This window comes from Scatophagus argus, chromosome 7 (genome assembly GCF_020382885.2).
Source record: "Scatophagus argus isolate fScaArg1 chromosome 7, fScaArg1.pri, whole genome shotgun sequence".
NCBI classification, from domain to species: domain Eukaryota; kingdom Metazoa; phylum Chordata; class Actinopteri; family Scatophagidae; genus Scatophagus; species Scatophagus argus.
In genome coordinates, this window is record NC_058499.1 from 21,273,044 (window position 1) to 21,295,144 (window position 22,101).

Below are 22,101 nucleotides of genomic sequence, written 5' to 3' on the forward strand. Positions count from 1 at the left end.
GCTCTGACCAGCTTCCCTGTCCCTGCTGAAGAAAAGCAGCCCTACAGCATGATGCTGCCACCACCATGTTTGACAGTGGGGATGGTGTGTTCAGAGTGATGTGCAGTGTTAGTTTCCCGCCACACAGCGTTTTGCTTTTAGGCCAGAAAGTTCAAGTTTGGTCTCGTCAGACCAAAGCACCTGCTTCCACATGTTTGCTGTGTCCCCCACGTGGCTTCTGGCAAACAGCGAACGGGACTTCTTATGACTTTTTTCAACAGTGGCTTTCTTCTTGCCACTCTTCCATAAAGGCCAGATTTGTGTCGTGCACGACTAATAGTTGTCCTGACCTGAGCTGTGGATCTCTGCAGCTCCTCCGGAGTTGCCATGGGCCTCTTGGCTGCATCTCTAATCAGTGCTCTCCTTGTTCGGCCCATAAGTTTAGGTGGACGGCCATGTCTTGGTAGGTGTGTAGTTGTACCATACTCTTTCCATTTCCGGATGATGGATTGAACTGTGCTCCGTGAGATGTTCAAAGCGTTTCATAACCTAACCCTGCTTTGAACAACTTGAACAACTTTATCCCTGACCTGTCTGGTGTGTTCCTTGGACTTCATGATGCTATTTGCACCCTAACATTCTCTTAACAAACTTCTGTGGCCTTCACAGAATAGCTGTATTTATACTGAGATTAGATTACACACAGGTGGACTCTATTTAATCATTAGGTCAACATTTGATCATTCAGCAATCATCAGACAACGTATGATGGCAATTGGTTTACTTTCACTGCTTTAATACTTTTGCAAGCCACTGTATGTGATACTATGTCAGACTTGTGAGAAAGTCTCTGGTGAGAAGACACTTTATCACAGACCATAAATTGAACAAATTTGAACATATGGACTGAGATTGATGACAACACAAGCTACAGAGAAACAATGTAGCATTACGTCTGTCATAATGTGAAAGTTTGTAACTTTAAACGTATTCTTTACATCTCTTTTTGATTTCTTATGACTTTGCTAGTGTGCACACATTCAATCATTCAGCTGCTATATACAGGATGAGAGCAATGACAGAAGTTAACTCTCGTTTGCTCTGTGCACACAGGACAATAAAGCCAAGGCAAACACATTTTGATTAAAAACTGCAAGCAGTATAATGACAAAAATGTAAAAGTATGTAGACAGTCAACAAACCAGCATTAATTAAATCTGAACACAACAAATTGGGATGACAACCTAGAGGTTTAGAGAGAGGCTTAGAGGTTGAGATGCCCACATGGACCACAGTGTCCCTGGTTTGCTTCCTTTGGCGTATCACTCCCATGTATCGCTCATTTTCTGCAGTCTTTCTACTGTCTGCAAAAAAGACTTGAGCAGCCAAAAAAATAATAATCAAAAAAATCAAACCACTGCAGGTACAGGAATAGTCAGTGTTGATTTCTTCTCTGGTTTGAATATGGGAACCTTCAGAATGAGACACTATTGAGATCTGGTGCTGTAGATGAGATGTAAAATGTATGTATTTGTGTAATGGCTTTGTAAATATATACAGTACTAAAGAGTGCAGGTCTTTTCTGACAGACACATAGACACGTTCGAAGGTCCATCTCCTGATATGAATCTCTGTGATATCATAGCATCTAGTGACCAAAGTGGGGTCTGCGTATAAATAACAATGCCACAGTCCATTGCAGACAAGAATGTAAACTGGACTAATTGTTGCCTAGGGCTATGTTCAGAATTACTTGAGCACTTCTAGAAAAATTACAGCCTTCTCAACAGAACATGGCATCATCTTGAGGCATATGTTTATCCAAATGCAGGCACACGAGCCAGTGAATTACATTGTAATGTGAAATCTGTGCTTCTGCAGTTACCTTGACCTCTAAGATGATAAAATATTTGCCTGCGTGACAACTTTCCTGTCTCAGAGTATTGCAAACCGTTGTAAAGTGTGCCGTATTTTGGCATCTGGTGAGGTTTGAACTCATTAATCTGCTACTCCAGTTGGATTTCATGGATCATATTTCACTGTCTCTCTGGTACCTGAAAGAACTGCAATGTTTTAACACAAGGTTGTTTTCAGTTTCAATCCCCACTAACCAAATAAAACATTTTTTTTGTGTGTCTGCGAAGAAAGTTTAGCTTTTATGTTTTTCATAAATTCCTCATGGCCTGCACAAACACTTCACACGAGAAGAGTGGCTGTGCAGGCCAAGAGGAACCTGTTGTACACTGGGCACAGTTGTTGTCAGAACGTGTATGACAAGTAATCAATATGTCTGGCTGAACTGTCTTGCTATTTGTCCCCTGCAGAACTATTTTAATCCACCAGCTGTTCTTTCAGTGTTTACACAGGAAAGGATGCAATTATGACATACTGATGATTCAAGGACAATTTCACTTTGATGGCCATGTTAACAGGTTAGAGGAGCCACACAGCCAGCATGAGCAGCACAGCTGCAGCCGTGGGTCATCTAGAGATTTGCTTTGTTGCTTTATTTTTTTTTGTTTGACAAGAGCGGATCACAGCAAAAATGTGAAAATGTGTCTGTTCATAGTTGTACTGACGTCATACCAGTAACATTACACATTTCAGTACGGTTTCATTTTTGTTTGTACTTCTGTCCCAAAAACTGAATCAGATAAAGTATTATCTTTCCCTGAACAAGGCTGACCAAAAGTGACCACAAAATTAATATTAATGGTCAGTATCAAAGATAAAGTCAATGCAGAAAAATAGTAGTAGGCAGTAGCAGTAGCACTAGCAGCCCCACAGCAGCAATGCTGTCTCATGCGTATGAGCCACAGTAGTTCATCGAGCTAGCTGTCAGGTAGAAGCACATGGGCCCAGGCACATTACAGTACTACAAGTGGTTAATATAGCTGATGGTTTGTGTTGTATGTGAAGTTGATTGGTGTCAGTGAATCACGTTTTGATGAAGCAAATATGAAAGCATTATGGCTTGTTTGCTGAAAAGCTTTTCATTTTCATCCCACCATGAAGTTACATCATCTGTTTTAGAATATTCAAGTAACTCAAATGAAATGGACCCACAATTGTAAAGAACTTCGCCAGTTGATATTTCATTGTCAAAGCAAGCTGAAGATTAGATTTAGAAGCAACAAGGCAATTTCTTTTCACAACATTCCTTCTTGTACAGTCTGCAGAGTAAATCAACACTTATGCTGGCTGTTATAGTACGTGCCTCGTTATTTTAACTCTCTCTTTCTAATTTATTCCATCAAGGTTTATTTTATAATAGGTTTTAAATGTAACGAGAGTTTGTGTTTGTTTCACTACACGACATTCAGATTGATCCTTGATGATATTAGTTACAAATTTAGATGACTGGGATGTGAGATTTAGATAAGGCTTTCTCTCAGACTTCACTTTATTGATCCCTTTTGGATGACTCCTTCAGGGAAATTGAATTTCTAGCAGCGTATAAAGTAAGGGAGCAGCACAAAGGGCAGTTTGCAAACAGCAACAGACAACAAACAGCAACTATTTGCAAACAGGAGATAAGAATAAAATAAAAATAAAATAAATATAGAGAACTGTTTATGACAAAAATATAGACAACTGTATGTGGCTTAATAAATGATTGCACAGTGAGTGGCTAGCCCTCCTTCCCTTCTGTCCTCTGTACCCTATGTGGTCACCCTGTCTCTCAGCAGTTTACTGCAGTCTGTCTGTACACAACGACATTTGTAGCACTGATGGGCCCTTACAGTGATACACTGTGTCCACCCTAAAAGATCAGAATTATATGATGTGCCAAGAACAAACAAGCGATATAAGGATTCTCCACACACAATTTTCAGTAATGTGATTTCTTTTATTCATTAAAAATGACAAAAAGAAATCTAGTATTTAAATCACAGTCACTCCTCCCAGGAACGTTCAGTTATTACATGCAGTCACCAACATCAAGTTTTCTGTTCATGGTTGGTAAATACTTCCAAACTACTTATTTCCCAGCGTGTGATTTAGCCATTCTATGGTCCACCAGGGTGACTTCAGTGGGCTCCAACTGTAAACCAGTGTTTTTATGCAGGTTTCAGGACACATTATCTATTGCTTTAACTACTGAAGTTTGGTCAAACTAAAGCCCATCGAGATGCAACAGTTATCTTAATCATTAATCCATTACTTTTACTTCATATCACTTTATTCATCTCCTCTGCTCACTTGCTAACAGGTTTTTCTGCACTGGCATTATACTACGATATATTGTATACTGCATATTGTAAACTTATGCTCAGACTTTTGCTCTCTCTCTCCTCATAATTAATTAAAAGTCTCCTAATTACAGAACCAGCGGCTCATGATCCCATGTGCATGAGTGTAACCCACAGATGCAGCCACTTAGTCTCTCTCTCACACACACACACACACACACACACACACACAGATTTGCCACTGCCACGGGTTACAGCACACTCATTTAAAGTACTACGTCGATAAAATCAGTGACCTTCAAGTTTTATTTTGTGTGTGTGTGTGTGTCTGTGAGTGTGTATGCGCACGTGTGCATGTATGTGTGTCTGATGTGGTAGATATCAGGACCCAGAGTGCCAGAATGGGACAGTCAGACTATGAGGTGCCCCTCTCTATCTCACTCTCCCTCTGACTCTATTGGGATATGAATTCTGTTCTGTTCTGGTGTTTGGGACTCTCCATCAGGTCACACTGCATTATGGGCCAATTTGCATAATGGTCAGCAGCTGGTGTTTGTGTATGTATGTTTTATGTTTTCTTAGACTTTCAAATGAAAATGTGGCACAGAAAAGAATCGCCTCCTTAATCCAGTGAAGGGGCTTGTGTTATCTTGTGATGCTGGGAGCTTTTTTAAATTACTAAATATAGGACCTCTCTTCATTCATGTTGCAGGGTTACTAGCGTGTAACCAAAATATGGCTAAGCACACTGCCTTTTTCACAAGAGTGTGTGTGTGTTGGTTTGTTCCTCCCTTTAAAGATCACCTTCAAAGTTCAAGGACACCAATGGTCTTACCGTTTTGATTCAGGCTCACTGCTCTCATGAACTAGCTGGAGCATTAAAAGAGCCAGATAATACTAATAAAAATAGTAATAATAATAATGATAAGAGGTAGAAGAACAGGAAGTAGTAAACAAACGAACCATGGGTATTGGGTATTGCTGCTGATTACAGTATTTCACAGGTTGTCAGAATCATGCCACAACAGCTTCTCCATCCAGCTGTCAATCTCAAATTCATTTAGCCTTCTTTTTTCTAGTGCCATTTGCTAATTCAGATGTGCCTTCTTCTTTCTGTCATATCTCCATTCTTTGATTGATTGTCTGTCTCATCGTTGCGACATCCACTTCCACTTTGAGGTTCTGACAAGATGGGGACAGGATTTTCCTTTTACACTTTGGCAGCACCAATTTTCCTCGCCGATGAGATGATGTGAAAGTAATTGGACCTTTTCTTCCTCTCTGTGTGTGAATGTAATGCTTGGTTGGAATAGCCAATAGGTACCAAGAAGAGTTGATTGCCTTCAGTCTCTTCAAACAAGTCCCTGTTATATAAAAGTTCCCCTCATAAACATACAAAGAAATAGACAGACAGAAGGAAATTAAAGGATTAAAGAGCCTCACTGACATTTTGCCATTTTGTGGCCTATTAATTACAAATCCTGTACACTTTAAGTGAATGCTGACCAATTACAAGAATATTGTATGTGATTTTAAATTGACTTTCTGAGAGGTGGGTAAGTGCCTTCCACATTTATCATCAACTGAGCACTTTAATTTTAATTTAATAATGTTTCAACATATTCAAAAAGCTAAATTTACATTAAAGCCACGAAATACTGTAGATATAAAGGGGTACCACCTCTCGCCCACAGTCAGCTGGCGTAGGCTCCAGCCCCCGTGTGACCCTGACGGATAAGCGAAGAAAATGGATGGATGGATAAAGGGGTACTCAAGTAGATAGATAGATAGATACTTTATTGATCCCGAGGGAAATTCAAGTAATCTAATATTGCACTCCCATGAGGTGACATACAAGTCTCTTGTATGGGTCAAGCTCTGAAAAATTTGTAAAACATATACCATTATAATAGTCTCCAACCCCTGATGTCCCCCACTGATGTCACAAATAGGATTCAGGATCAGCTTTACTGGCCAAGTAAGTGTACAGATACAACTGACTCTGGTTTTTCATTGCTGTCAATGTACACAGATACTTAAATTATAAAGCAACAATGAACAACAACATACAGCTTCTACATAAATGTCAGTCAGAGCCTACTAGAGATAAAAAGCCGGAAAAGTTTTAATCTTCATAGGGCCTGTGATGTACTTCAGGTGGACTTACATTGAAATGTCCAAGGACTTCATTTCAAAAAATGTAAAGGCAACAGGTCTGTTGTCATTTAATCCTGTGATAGAAGGTTTGGGGGTGTGTGGTTTGTTGCAATGCCCAAGTCAAAGGAAATGAGAGGTGTGAAAGATGCCTTGTCAAACCCACAGGAAAGCACAAACAGGTTGCTAGCCAGTTGAAGGTTCTCCACACTGTAGCCTGCAATGTCCTGCAAGCTCCTTTACACTGACATGGAGTCATTGGCTAGAAACCTTTTATCCAGCTTTTCAGTGTAGTGCCTCTCTGCTGCTCTGTTGGTCTGTTTCTGGCCTAGTTGTACAGTATCTTATTAAGTTTGACTGCTTATTATTTACATTAACATCTTGATAGCCTAAAGGTGATGCTGCAAGGTGCTTGCATGTCCCCTTGATTCTTGTCTTCCTCTTCAGTCTTAAACTGTCCAGTCAAGGCAAAAAATAAAATAAAATAAAATAAAAAAAACATAAAAAAGATAGTGTGCATTGTAAACCTAAGTCATTGATTAAATGTCCTTGAGCCGCTCCTATGCAGCTACTTCTTTGCTTCAGTTATGACTGGTAGCAGAGGTGATGATTATTATGTCGATGATGATTATGATGATTATTGTGGGATGCAGTAGAAAGAGCAGTACATTTGTGGCATAGGGTTTAGCTGATGTATGGTGGAGCTAAGACTGACTGAGCTTCGGCTTCTCACAGGCTACTGATGGAGATGGAATGGGATTGCACAGAGCTCACACTGTTTTCCGCTACAGTCTGAGTGAAAGGAGCTGATAGCTACATTTACCGGTTGTCAGAGTAATAACAGATGTGAGGATGCAGGTGCATTGCAATCAGAAGTACTTACCAATAGGACAAGCAAGATTTGACAGTGTTCGTACAATATGGCGTCATTTTTATTTTTCAATCAGTGTTTGGTGGTACTGGGGAAAACGCAGTTAGACTCCAACCGGTCATTGTTTTGATCATATGGTCATATTGTTCAAACAAAAAAATGTAGTTTATTCATTATTTATTCATATTATTATTATTTTTTAATAAATATTCATTTAAAACAACACAATCTTTTCAAAGTACTGTATGTAATGCAAGAACCTTGCAATGAAATAAGATGTTGTGCTCCCAGAAACAAGAGCCACACCACTGCCAATTATTTTCACTTGAAACATCTCTAATGTTGTGAGATGACATTTCATGAAGGCTGTAGTGTAGACTATAATCATCGAGAGGCTCCAAACATTAAATCAGAAAAATTAGGAAAAAAAAAAAAACAACCCAAAGCTCAGTCAGTGAAAAAGAGCTTCCTGTACAAATGATGGAGTTCAGTGACTTGTCGTTATGTGCGCACAGCTCATACCAAATCAAGTAAGAAAGTTGCTAAGTTTTGATAGTCCCATGTTGGGAAGGTCTTGTTAGGAATGCACTATTCGGAGAGGTCATGTTGTTTCTACTCATTACTCATTACATATTCTGAGAGGGATCATCATCATCACCTCAGTTTGGTATAAACTAACGATAATTACGTGATCTTTTTTTATTTGTGGGAGAGGGCAGTGGAACAAACTGTAGATACGACGTGCACATTATCCCCCTGTGAAGTTGTTATGGTGCAAAGGTTGCCTGTTCGGCAGACACAGAGCAACTTTAGCAGTAATTTGGAGTGTTGTTTCTGTCTACCCAGTATATGCAAATGTAGCATTCGCTCTCATTTTGGCTCTGGTCTGGTCTCCAGTTACTACTACTACAACAGGTTTATGGCTCTGACAAATGCACCACTGTTTTCACCAGGTACAAGAACTGCAGAATTAGTGATAAATCTCCACAGTACACACAGTCACTTTACTCATCACTCATATTAAAAATAATTCATGCAGTTTTAATGATTTTTCACTGTCTATAAAACTTTCTAAATATTTCTGTGTGTATACTTTGGAGTGCCTGTCACAGTTTTCAGCCTGATAATAAAGATTATCATAGCATCTCTGTGGATGTCATGGTTTATTAATTGACATTCAGTATATGCTCTATAGATTAATTACTGTAATCCCCATAGTCATAATCTTTATGTAAACACTCAACTCTATGGTTCAGTTGTAGGACCTGGGCAGAATGAGTTTTTGATCTGATTCATAAGCTAAATCATTGTGTGTGTGTGTGTGTGTGTGTGTGTGTGTGTGTGTGTGTGAGAGAGATAGCTGTCTGATGGTGATGTAAGAGAAGAAAAATAAAAGATGCAAGGAAGAGTTTTAGGAGTGACAAGGGTGGAAAAGACAGATGGGTGGGAGAGAGAGACAGAGTTTTACAGTTAACTCAGTCAACCTTTCTATGAGGCTCTAAAGTGCGTCTCCTAGACTCATAACAGCTGCCAGTGTCGCAGACAAAGGACTCTCAGGTGTCTGTCTGAGAATGAAGATGGGACAAGAAAAGAGTTGTGCATTCATGTGCATGTGAGAGAGACAGCCATAGAGAGTTACACTAGAGCAAAAGAAAAAGAAGTCCCATGGGGAGCATTTCTCACAAAGCATTGGGACTGTAAGGAGAAGGTGGAGTTTGGATGAGTTCATCTGCAGGGAGAGTGTTAAGAGAAGGAAGGCAAAGCCATGGGGACCTACACCGGGTCAGTCAAATGTGACACATTCAAAATGAAATTCATTATCCTGAATACCGTCACGCAAATGAAGGACAGGTCACCTGGGGCTCTTAGCAGTGTACATTTGAGATTCTGCACTCAAGAGGCATTCTTGATGGGTCTGCTATTGCCATAATTTGTTGAAGAATATGTTAATAGGGTGCTGTGGCCACGTTTACCCATACAGTATTGTCTATGTTGTGAACATTTCCTCATCTCTCTTTACCAAAACCTATTCTTACTTACAAAGTAAAGCCAATCAAAACCTCCAGACTGAATGGATTGAGCAGCAGCAAAGATCCCGTCCACTTACACAAATTCTTAGTAGGAGTGTCTTTGGTTACTAATTGGTTAATAATTGTTGTGCCAGTGATCCAAATTCTGTTAATGGGAAGCTGGTGAGGGATCAGTGAAGGATCAAAGGAGGAATCGTGTGACAACATGACATCCTGCTGATGAAGCACATTCACTGGCAGGTGAAAAGAAGCAGCTGGTTGCACTGTGTGTCATAGAGGTAGCACATTTCTGTCAGCTGTCATGCCCAGGAAAAGTTAGGTTAATTTAATCAGTTGTGTCTATGTTGTCTTGTGATTTCCTGTTTTATTTTGTCACTACTTCCTGTCTGGGTCTGTGGTCACGAGCTTTGCTTTCTTCCTTTGTCTGTTTTCCCTCCTTTGGGATTACCTGTCTCTGTCCTGATTGTTTCCACCTCTGCCCTTACCTTGTGTGTATATATAGTCCTCGTCTCGTCTCCCTTTGTCCAGTGCCAGTTCATCCTGTCCCTTGTGTCAGACTACTAGCGTCATCTCCATGCCTTCATGCCAGTGCCTTGTTATTTTATTGCTTTGTTCAAGTGATTTTCTGTTTGTTTTCTTAGCCTAGCTTGAGTCTAGAGAGTTTTTTGTTTCTTAGATTAGGGTAGGATTTTTCTCCTCTTTGAAGAGCAATTTTCTGTACCTTTTGAGAATGAATTTTATTTTGAAACTTTCAGAGTCGTGCATTTTGGTTCTGATTTGAAGTTCAGTCTTGACATCAGCAGTCTCTCCAGGCCAATGACACTGAGTGCTGCTTGGATGCTATACAATTTGTGCTTTATTGTTCATATTTGAAAACCTAATGTTGCATTTTAAACAAAGGCTTAGAGGATGAGGATGAACACTTTAAAATGATTGGTATCACTGATACTACAGCCTAATATACACTGTTTCTTGTGAATGGACAATTACTGCTTGGGCTAGAGATTTATCAAAAGGTCAGTTGGACATCCCAAACTGCCATTTCTTGAATGTGTTTCAACCTTCAGAGAACAAGCATGGATCTTTTGCAATTAGATACAAGTTATAAGCTTTTATAGTGATTTTAAACTATTAGATTTCTGTGTCAGTAATCATAACTGAAATAATTTTGTCCTGTTGGTTTCACATCTCTCTGGACTGATGAAAAACAGAAGACACAATCTATTTTGGGTTTATATGGAATGTGTTACTTTTTGTTGGTGATAGATGGTGCAGGGTGGGAGGATACTTCACTGTGTCTAATTAAAATGACATATAGTAAAAGAGGTCTTGAATCATGCTTTTTGTTCTCTGTGGGTATGACGCTGTACTGCAACACAAGCCTCGGCTGCTTTATTACATTGTTTTCTAGTATGTTTTGACAGCTGAATAGAGAACAAGATTAAAATTTCCCAATAATATATTTTGAAATTCCCTTGTTTTGTCAGAGATTTGTCTGCTTATGTGGCTATCTACAATAGCAGGGATCATATTTTGACAGGCACAATGCTTCTTTGAATCAGAATCAAGAGAATGACTTATCTTGGCTGCCAAGTGAGAAAAATGATTATTGTGAAGGAAATTCAGGTATAGAATTCTTGCATGTTCGTATTATCATGAAAGAGGCAGAAAACACCAACATGGTGTATGTGTGAACATAGGCATACATACATGTATCAGAAAAACAACATAAATTCAGAACTGCTGTGGACACACTGTGGAAAAGGTATGACACGCTGCAAAAGTGGTGCCATGAAACACCAGCTTTCTGAGCAATATATTTTGCATTATAAGTAATGAAATTCTGGGCCAAATACACTTCATTTCACATTCAAATTGGCTGGGGTAGCATGAATCCAGCAACAGTGTGGGGTTTCCTATCAGTCCCCATGCTGGGCTGTGGATGCATCTTGGTACAGTCTTAGCAGGACTGGCTGAATAAGTTGACAGCTCTTGGGAGGAAGTAGATTGTGGTCCTGTACCATCTCCCATGGGGAAGTTTCATGAACCTAGGTGTGTTGTGACAGCACTCCTACCAGTCATCAGCATCGTGCAGCTCCTTCATGGAAATCATTTGACAGCCAATCACCCTCTCGCTGGTGCAGACAATATGCCGAAGCTTATCTTTGGGTTGTGAAGAGGCAGAGAGCCAACTTCTGAAGAAACTGCTCCTTTTATTCATGCACTGTGCAAAGTTGGACTCTCGTGGCCTTGTAGTTTTTTAGCTCTAGCCAAAACGGTGAGGATGCTATGCTAGGCTGCTTATTGATTAAAATGGAATGTTGTCATATTAAACGACATCTGTAGAAGATGTAGAAGAAGATGATTTACTTAAAAGACAAAATATATTATTTGTCTTGCCCCACTGGAAAGGACATGCCCAACAAATCCTCATATCTATACCAAAAATAGCATTAAGGTTTGGTTAAGTTTAAGATACTTAATATTTTTGGATTAACAGTGGATCAGATGACTAAATGTAGCGTGAAAAACCTCATTCTTAGTAACAAACACAACGAATCATCGTCGTCTCTGTAGTTAACTTCTTTAGTGTCTTGTTTCAAAACTGAAAAAAGGTTGTTTAAAGCCGAACAGATGATCATTGATTTTTTTTTTTTTTTTTTTTGTTTTGGTTAGGGCAGGTTGGTAATTGTTAACCAAAGAATTAATACCTGACTGAAGTGTTCTCAACATGCCAGCCAAAATGGTGTGGTTTACTTTAGAACAGATGTAGTTACAAGTAGTAGTTACTTAGGAGCATGTTTAGAGGTTAAATTTTAGTCATGTTTCAGCAGTAGTTTATGATGATGTTAATGTATTGAGGTTAGAAATAGATGTGTTGAGGTATGAGCTGAGAGATGGGGAAGTATAGGTGTTAGGAATGAAAAAGGGAAAGGAAGCTGCAAGAGATGTCCCTGTGGTGCACTGCCCTAAAGCATCCAATATCAAAACCTCTGTTTTTGCTCTGACCTGTCAAAGGGTGCGCAGATGATGTGGCATCCAGTTAATGGAAGGCTGAAGCTTGTTTTATGGTCTTTCTGTTCAGCTCTACTGTCCAATTGTTGAGAAAAAGTAGTGAAGACGGGAGTACTAATGGACACCTGATTCACAGTAGGCAAAATGTGGTGATGGCCACCATTGTGCCACTAGTCACATTATGTCCATTGTAGCCAGCACATCAGAACAGATTTAGAGGTGAGGATGAGTGGACAGAGGAGGAGAATAGGTAAGCAGGCTGTGGCTTTAGAGGGGAGCAGCCTGAAGGATGATACACATACATACTAATGCACATTCAGAAAGCTATAATACCCTGCTCAATGCACATGCACACAGATAAATGCATACACATACACATTCTTGGTGTGACAGGTGTGAAAGCCCGCTGTCTGCCTCTAATGGGTTCTCATGGAATAAACCTTTCCCACACAGCAGTGCCAGAGGGGAAACGGGAAGAGACCCAGGAAGGAAGGACAGGGAGAGTGTGAGGAGCATAGTACAAGAGTTTCACACCCACTGTAGTGCTGAATCTAAAACCCGGTATTTTCTGGACATTCTTGGCACAACTCAAAAGACAAACCCTTAGAGCCCAGAGATTTTAGCATTCCTACTGACAGGATGGCAACATTCATTGGCTACATGGCCCACCACGCTGCTCCAAACTGTATATCTTGATAAATATTCAGTTTAGATTTGACCATTAATTACCATTGTCATTTGACATATATGAATTTGTTATGTGTCGTACTGACTGTGACGAACCACTTCTCCAGGTCAGGTATCAATCCTCCACACTGCAGTTAATATGTTAGAATTTCAAACAAAGTGGAAAACATATATAAATGCAGGAAAATGCACAGTTGACATAATCCTACATGTGAGCCTACATCACCAAAATGAAGTACAGAGAGACATTTAACATGCTGAGCAATAAATGCAGAAGAGAAGTGCAAATGTTTCATTAAAATGGACAATACCGCCATACACCAAAATATAAACGACCACATTAAATTGTCCATGAAACTGTTGCATACAGTGGATTCTCCTTTCAGGTTACTGCACACTTAATTCTTAAGTCACCTTTAAGAGTATTAAAAGATCACCTGTCAACGTCACAAAGGGCCTTAGACCTTTTAAATAACATGTTAAAATTATAAAATAAGGTACTGATTTTATGTATTATTGTAAGGTATTTTACCACATAAGTTAAATATTGTAGAAAAGTAGTAGATTTAAAACGATGAGAACATCAGAAGGATCAGTGTATGACATAAATACAAAAAAAAAACCCAACTAGAAATATTGAATAATATCAAATAATTATGATTTTATTTTATGTCAGTGGGGTTTCCTTCTATATAGGAGTAAGACCACCAGACTGAGGAGACAAAATGTTTTCATATCATTCTAATCATTTTGCGTCTCTTTGAGGTTACCAAGGAGAATTGGTATCAATGCAAAAGAGAGTAAGAAAAATATCAGGTATGTCTTTATTATGTTTTGCAATGAAAAAGAAAAAAATCCCGCCACTTTTGACCACTGCTATTTCTCTAATGTGTCTGTGCAGGGAGTAGAAGTAGCAGCAGAGCACCATCATTCAACTGCAACACAAATCAAGATATTTCAATTTCATTAGACCCCACGTCTGACTGTAGAGCTTTCAGCCACAAATTAGTCTACTGTATCTGGCAGAGACACTGTGCATATGAAACAAAGTTCCTGGAGGTCTAATTTTAGGAAAGGCCTGCATATTAACAAAAGTACAGCTGTCATCACGTGTGACAAACGTGCCTTGGCAAACATCTTCGATTTACTGAATGATATTTCAGTTGAAGTCTAAATTGTAAAAAAAAAAATATGGAGATCACTTCAAAGCTGAATTTAATTTTGGATCAGTTAATCACTTCAATAAGATCTGGATGTTTCATTTAAGACCAAATTCAAGACCAAGCAGGAACGAAGAAGAGATTAATGGGAAAACTGGGCTATATCTCTCAGCGTGTGGAGGTGAAGAGACTGATTAATTATTGACAATAAACTCAAGCCCTCGTGCTCATCCCTGTGCTCTGTGACTGGATGACACTCATTAGTATAGGTCGGCATGTCTACGACTGTTAATCAGGGTTTAAAGCTCGTATATTTCTGTAGCCTATTTATTGAAGTGCAATGAGCCATCATCTCTGCACCCTCCTCGAGTCGTACAGTACGTGATGCAGTGGTCAGATGGCTGTAGCCTTCTAACAGTGTGTTCCCATCACCTGGCATATCAAACTGTTCTGTATAAAACATTTGATGGACTTGAAACACTTGGTCATGTTGGAGCTGGTAGCATTACAGTGGGACAATCTCCAAATTCACTGGCTGGAAGAGCTGACTGGCACCACTTCCTGCACATATTACTGTATTTTATTTTACTGATTAACCACAAGGCGACGACAGCGCAATGTTCTCCGTTCACTCACGAGAATACATCATGTGACCTTCACAGCTGACCAGGTGAGAAGACAGCTGCAGAGACTCCGTGCAGGCAAAGCTGCAGGCCCAGATGGTGTGAGCCCCAGGGTCCTGAAAGCCTGTGCCCCCCAGCTAAGCGGAGTACTCCATCATGTCTTCAACCTGAGTCTGAGTCTTCAGAGGGTCCCCGTGGTGTGGAAGACGTCATGCCTCGTTCCTGTCCCGAAGACGCCGCGTCCCAGCGACCCCAAGGACTACAGGCCTGTGGCTCTGACGTCACACATCATGAAGACCCTGGAAAGACTCGTCCTGGAGCAGCTCAGGCCCATGGTCCAACCGCTTCAGGATCCCCTTCAGTTCGCCTACCGGCCCCGCCTTGGAGTGGACGATGCCATCATCTACCTGCTGAACAGAGTCTACACTCACCTGGACAAGCCGGCAAGCACTGTGAGAATCACGTTCTTCGATTTCTCGAGTGCGTTTGACACCATCAGGCCGGCTCTGCTGGCTGAGAAGCTGACAGCGATGCAGGTGGATGCCCCACTGGTGTCCTGGATCGCAGACTATCTGACGGGCAGACCGCAGTACGTACGCCTGAAGTGCTGCCTGTCAGATGAAGTGATCAGCAACACCGGGGCTCCACAGGGGACTGTCCTCTCTCCCTTCCTCTTCACTATCTACACCACAGACTTTACGCACTGCACAGAGTCCTGCCATCTTCAGAAATTTTCTGATGACTCTGCAGTGGTTGGGTGTATTACTGGGGGGGATGAGAGAGAGTACAGGACGGTAGTGGACAACTTTGTCACATGGAGCGGGAAAAACCACCTACAGCTCAACGTGACAAAGACCAAAGAACTGGTGGTGGACCTGAGGAGGACTAAGGCTCCAGTGACCCCTATCAACATTCAAGGGGACACTGTGGAGGTGGTGGAGGAGTACAAATACCTGGGGGTGTACTTAGACCACAAGCTGGACTGGTGCAAGAACGTGGACATGGTCTACAGAAAGGGCCAGAGCCGCCTCTACTTTCTGAGGCGGCTGAGGTCCTTCAACATCTGCAGGACGATGCTGAGGATGTTCTACGAGTCGGTGGTGTCCAGTGCCATCACATATGCCGTTGCCTGCTGGGGCAGCTGCCTGAGGGTGAGGGACACTAACAGACTCAATAGAATCATCAAGAAGGCCAGCCATGTTGTGGGAGAGGAACTGGACTCTCTGACAGTGGTGTCTGAGAGGAGGATGTTGTCCAAAATAAGAACTATACTGGACTTTCCCTCTCACCCTCTCCACAATGTGCTGATCGGCTACAGGAGCTCGTTCAGCAACAGACTCTTACTGCCACGATGCACCACAGAGCGACACAGGAAATCATTCCTGCCTGTCGCCATCAAACTGTTAAACTCAGCACTGTGACGGACACACTCATTGTATATATACAATGTACATATTGGCTTTTTACACATGTACATACCTGTATTTTAAATTTTCTTAAAAATTTGAATACAGTTTTTTGTAAATACCTGTACTTTGAGATTTTAGTTTTGTTTATCCTATCTTTATTAAGTTTATCCTATTTTTTATACTCTGCACTTTTCTCCTTTCTTGGTCGGGAATACTGCATGTGCAATGTCTGTAAAAACAAGAATTTCCCTCCAGGGATAAATAAAGGAATTCTGATTCTGATTCTGAAAAGCACTAACTCCGCCATAACTATTGCACAGCGCATAACTTTCTCTCATCAACAAGATCAGGCCCAACACATTGTTCAGCCAGTGGTCAACCAGTGTAGCAACTTATGTATGCAGCAAGACCTCACTTCACTCCTCATTATGCTCCACTGGCTCCCTGTTGCTGCTCACATGAAATTCAAGTTCAACCACACTGTAGAGTGGCTGCTAAGCAGGACACCCCCTACCTGACTGACATTAATGATCCCTCTTGTTGCTTTGATCTGCCAGTGAGTGATGGGTGGCCTTGCCATCGCTGCGAGGCAGGAAACGTCAGCCCTGACTCATCTCCTGTGGGGTCCTTTTGTGGAACGGTGAATTACCCAACTTCATCCGGTCTTTCTTAAAAACTTACCTACCGACCTAAGTTTTTCCAAGAACATCTACTAATCTAAATGTTGTTTAATATAAACATGTTTCTATGCACCCTTGCCCTGCTTCACACACCTGCTACCTTATTATTTGCCCTTATTTCATATGTAATTTGGATGGCTTTTCCATCTTTATCTACTGAAGCTCGGACTGTTCCTCACTTGTACGTCGCTTTGGAGAAATGCTTTTGCCAAATTAGTAAATATAATTAATTGTCATGAGTAATATTACAAAACATTTTTCTAACACACTGAAATGTTATCTGCTTTCTTGACTGAAGTCTATTTCATTGTCTATAATGTGAAATATTGGACCAGAGGGGTCTGAGATGATATACTGACTATATACGAAAATGCTCTTTGCATTTCTGGATTTGAATAGACAACCAACATTACATTGGTCACATTGGATTTTTACACTGGGTGAACAGCCTTCTTCTAAAATATATTCTCTTAATCGTACTGAGCTGATGGTAGGATAGATGAGTGTTGAGCGCTGTCTAACACATCACTCCAAAAGTACTGAGCTGGGCTCAGAGGTGAAGACTGTTCCCAGCATCACTGCTTTCATCCCATATCAAACCATCCAGTGAGGCTTGGCACCGTTTTGAAGAACCATGTTTCTTCACTCTGGATCTTCCCTTTATCTATCACCTGTCTGTACAAGCTGTTTTCAAGTGGAAATTGTCACTCATCTGCTCTTTCTTGTGTCTAACCACCCTGTTCTTAGTCCTTTAAAGACACACACATTGTGTTCAGGGTAACTTTCTCTGCTCAGTTGCTATAGTGAAGACTGCTTTGCCTGTGGTTTTTCTGTAACCTCAAACTGAGCTGATCTGATGTGACACAAAGTGTCTGGGTCTTCTGGGCCTATATGTAATTAACCATAAGGTGACTTCTTATTGCTTAGAATAGGAGCTAAATTTGGACCACAGTCAGCCATGTCATACTGTCAGCTTATTCCTGTTGGCAAAAACTTTTTCCTCAGGGATCCTGGGGTAGAGTCAGTGGCAGACTCAGGCTGGGGTGGGCACCGGAACCCTAAAGACACTCATGTTTTATCTACCATGACTGTAAAACTATAACCTGTTAGCTGTAAAACGTATGACATGCTGATCAGTCTCAGCTGTCATTTGTTTTGTACTAATCAGCAAACATTATCATGCTGACATGCTAAATTAAACTGGTGAACATGAGTCATTTCATGCTTGTTCAATATCAACATGTTATTATGTTATTGTGAGCACATTAACATGCATTTAGATCAAACCATGACTCTACCTGCCTGGCTGCAGTCACATTATTCATTGTACATTATTTATATTTATTCATTTATTAAAGTTATGACCAGGACTTGAACTTCAGCAGGAGTGCTCATCCAGTGATCTTGTCTCATGTCTTATCTCTTCATTATGGATTAATTATTAAACAATTCTGTTATTGTTATTTTGCTTATAACTTTTGCTGTAGTTACACAAGGAAAGACAAATGAGTTGTTTAATGCTTTGTGGTATATGTTGCCGTCTTATGCGTGGTTAATAAAGAATAATGCATCACATCAACCCTCATTTAGACAACCAAGCATAAAATCTTCATAAAAATAATCATAGAAATGTTTTTTCCTCTGTAAATCCAGCCCAGTAAATACTTGTTTACATCTATCATGCGGGGCCACTGATCTGCTCTCCGTGACCTTTTCTTTTGAAAACAAAAAGACAACCCAGGTAGTGTTGAAGCACACTTGCTTCCCCGAGTAGGTTGATGTGAGAGAGTTAAAACAGAGTCGCTGAATAGCCTTAAAACAGAGTTATTTATTTAGAAACAAAGATCTTTGGAGATCCCACCACAGAGTACAAGTCTGTTTCAGCCAAATGCCAAGTGGGATCTAAAGCACTCAAGGAAGTACATCATTATATATACCTTAAGATAACACCGGCTGTTAGTCTCAGCACCTTTCCACTCAAGCCAGAGGGGAGGGGTGGCCTTGCCATCGCTGCGAGGCAGGAAACGTCAGCCCTGACTCATCTCCTGTGGGGTCCTTTTGTGGAACGGTGAATTACCCAACTTCATCCGGTCTTTCTTAAAAACTTACCTACCGACCTAAGTTTTTCCAAGAACATCTACTAATCTAAATGTTGTTTAATATAAACATGTTTCTATGCACCCTTGCCCTGCTTCACACACCTGCTACCTTATTATTTGCCCTTATTTCATATGTAATTTGGATGGCTTTTCCATCTTTATCTACTGAAGCTCGGACTGTTCCTCACTTGTACGTCGCTTTGGAGAAATGCTTGGTGGTGTATCAGTGTCTTCGCCTGTCGGTCAGAGTCACTTGAGATATGGTGTCCTTCTCCTACTATGTATGACGCTTCTATCTCCCTCAGAGTGTGCAGTACTGAGACAAACAACCAGTTCTACATGATTATAACATTATGAATTATACTAAACATATAACAGAATAAGGCACAGTAAATATTTATTAATCCACAGTAGAAAAGGACTACACAGTCTATGTCAGAAACTCTGAAGTATGAATCTAAGCTCACCTCCTCGGTTCACCTTGACTTTTCATATATAACATATTTCATAAACAAGCTGTTTTAATCTTAATTGCTGCATTTTTTCATTCACATTTTACACAGCATCTCGACACTTTTGGAATCAGGGTTGCATTACTTGACACCTTTTATTGCCATTAGGCCTTTGACAAGTTCAACCTGAGAATGTGCAGGATATTCGCTTTCATTCCAACATTCACTGGCTTTGCCCCTGTGCTCAGGTAGCAGCGCTGCCATTTTGAAGTAAAAGCTTTCCATCTAATGCTGATATAAAGTGCAGGAGGTTATAAAGACTTCACTTCATGTTTAAGTTCAGTGGTACTGCAGGTGATGAAAGGTCTTTCTCTTAAAGTGCTTTTTCTTGATAAAACAGCAGTTTCATTAAAAACTCAAAGATGTACCAGTCCTGTCTAAAACACTCCACGTTTTATCTTCATTTAACATTAATCCTGTTTTGCACAGCAAGTCAAAGCCGAGAAAGAAAAAGTTAAGCACTTAGAATAAGTGTTGGCACTTTGGACCGTCGTCCACCCCGTGCGTCTCAGCATTCCTTTATGTCATTCATCTGAGCTGATTGTGTTATTAGCTTGCAGCACGAGGGGGTGCGGGGGGGGGGCACTGCTCTCATCCTTTCCATCAGAGCAAAGACTTGTCAACACAGAGGGCTTTTCAATTGATCCACCCACAAACTGATTTAATGAAGCCCTTTGTTGCAGCCAGGCATGGCCCAACATAATCCGCTCAATGTTGTCTGAAGAATTGGATAGATGGTGTCCACTGATATCAAACTTAAACGTTACACCAAAATGACAAGGATATTTTGGCAGGGCTCCCCTGGCTGCCTTTAAATCTTCTCATGATGACGTGTGTCACGTCACTAGAGATCCTGATGAATGCTGTACCTGACATGTGACATTCATTTCAGAGTAATGGTCATTTCCTTACAAATAGCAGCTTCAAAATCTAATATTATCAGACTGTAAATACTGAATCTACATGAATCAAATTTCCCTGCTAGGTGGGTACAGTAGTTGCGTAATCAGTCAACAGCGTTCAAGGGCAGGAACACATATGCAGTCAAAAAGCTCCGTTTGTCATGTGCCATGCCATGCAGACATATTATACCCTGTTCTGGTTGGAAAGTTTTTTTTTTTCTCTTGTGATAACACAATTACAGCATGCAACCAAAGTGGTAGACGTTGCACCATATCTGGAAGCCAGCACAACCCTACGGACATTTGTTGCTGAACTGATCTCTGTAAAGCTGAGAGGCGCTGCAGGTGATAAGTCTCCTTAAATTTATATTTACAAGCATATTGTCGCATTGTTTCTTACATTATTATTTTTAAAAATATTGACCGTAGCTGCTTAAACTCTAAACATGAGACATGGATTTCAGGCTCAAGACAGGCAGTAGAGAGCCAGTCATTCTGTGTGAACAGGCTTTAGTGCATATGAGCAGGTATTTAACTACATAAAAGTGGGCACTCAGAAGCGGAGTCACTTTGATATTCTGATAGTCTGGTTGCCTTGTAGAGGCTCATCAGGTTCCCTTCCACATATGTTAAGATATGACCCTCTTTACCAAGGCTTAAAATAAAGTGTCTCTCCTCATGCCGCACATTTGGAACAAAAAACAATCATTGCTTTGCTGACTTTTTTAGCGACACAGACAGACTGACAGACAGACAGACAGTTAGACAAGATTGAAAGCAGCATAGAGCAGAGAGCCTTAATATTTCAGATCTAATGCATTATTTATACCCTATGTGAGTCGGCTGAATCTGCCAGAGTGCTCTTGGGTGAATGGAGAGTTTTCGATTCGGCGCCACGTGTGTGTGTGTGTGTACGTGTGTATCTGCGTGAGCGTGTGTGTGATTGGCGAAGCAGTGGATGAAAGACAAAGATGAAAGCGGCAGCCTAGAGGCTCTAACTGTGAGATCCATCTGTTGGTGGTGTGAAACTCTGAAGTTACTTTAGCTCTCAGGTAGACACTTTAGGTGGCCAACGATCAGAAGTGTGTGTGTGTGTGTGTGTGTGGGTGTTCATAAAAAGTCATGGAGGCAGGGGAAGTAATGCTGATGAGAGGCTTTTGTAGAGAACACCTGCTAACAGCTAAGTCATGGCGTCTATACTACTTACAATATACACACACAGACTCAGATTCTCTCTCTCTCTCTCTCTGTCACACACACACACAAACACACATACACACACTTAGGGACGGCACAAAAATGATTGTGGTGAGGGCGAGTAAAACATGTTTCACTTGAAAAAGAAAGAGACTTTTTGGCATTATTAATATTTTCTTTAGCCCTTTCCCTTAATTTAGAGAAACAATGATACCCATAACAGCATGGAATCTGTTAACCACTAATAACTGAAAGTGCATTAACAATTTAAGATAATGTACTTTGTTTCTTTCTACTTTTTCTTTCTTTTTTACTTTCTAATATTGAGAATAAGTAAGACTTTCTGTTCCTCTCTGTTCAGCCACAGAATAACCACACAGCATATCCTCTGATAACTTTTCCAGTCTGTTACAGCAGTGGCTCCCAAACTTTTTCACATCAAGGACCCCTAAACTAACTGAAACAAGACCACAGCCCCCCCGTTTGATTTTGTCCTAGTGGCTCCAATCCGGTAAGAATTTTGTTTTTAGATGTTTTATTACATAAAGTGTATTAAACTCATAACCAACATAGCCATTCTGTAACTATGT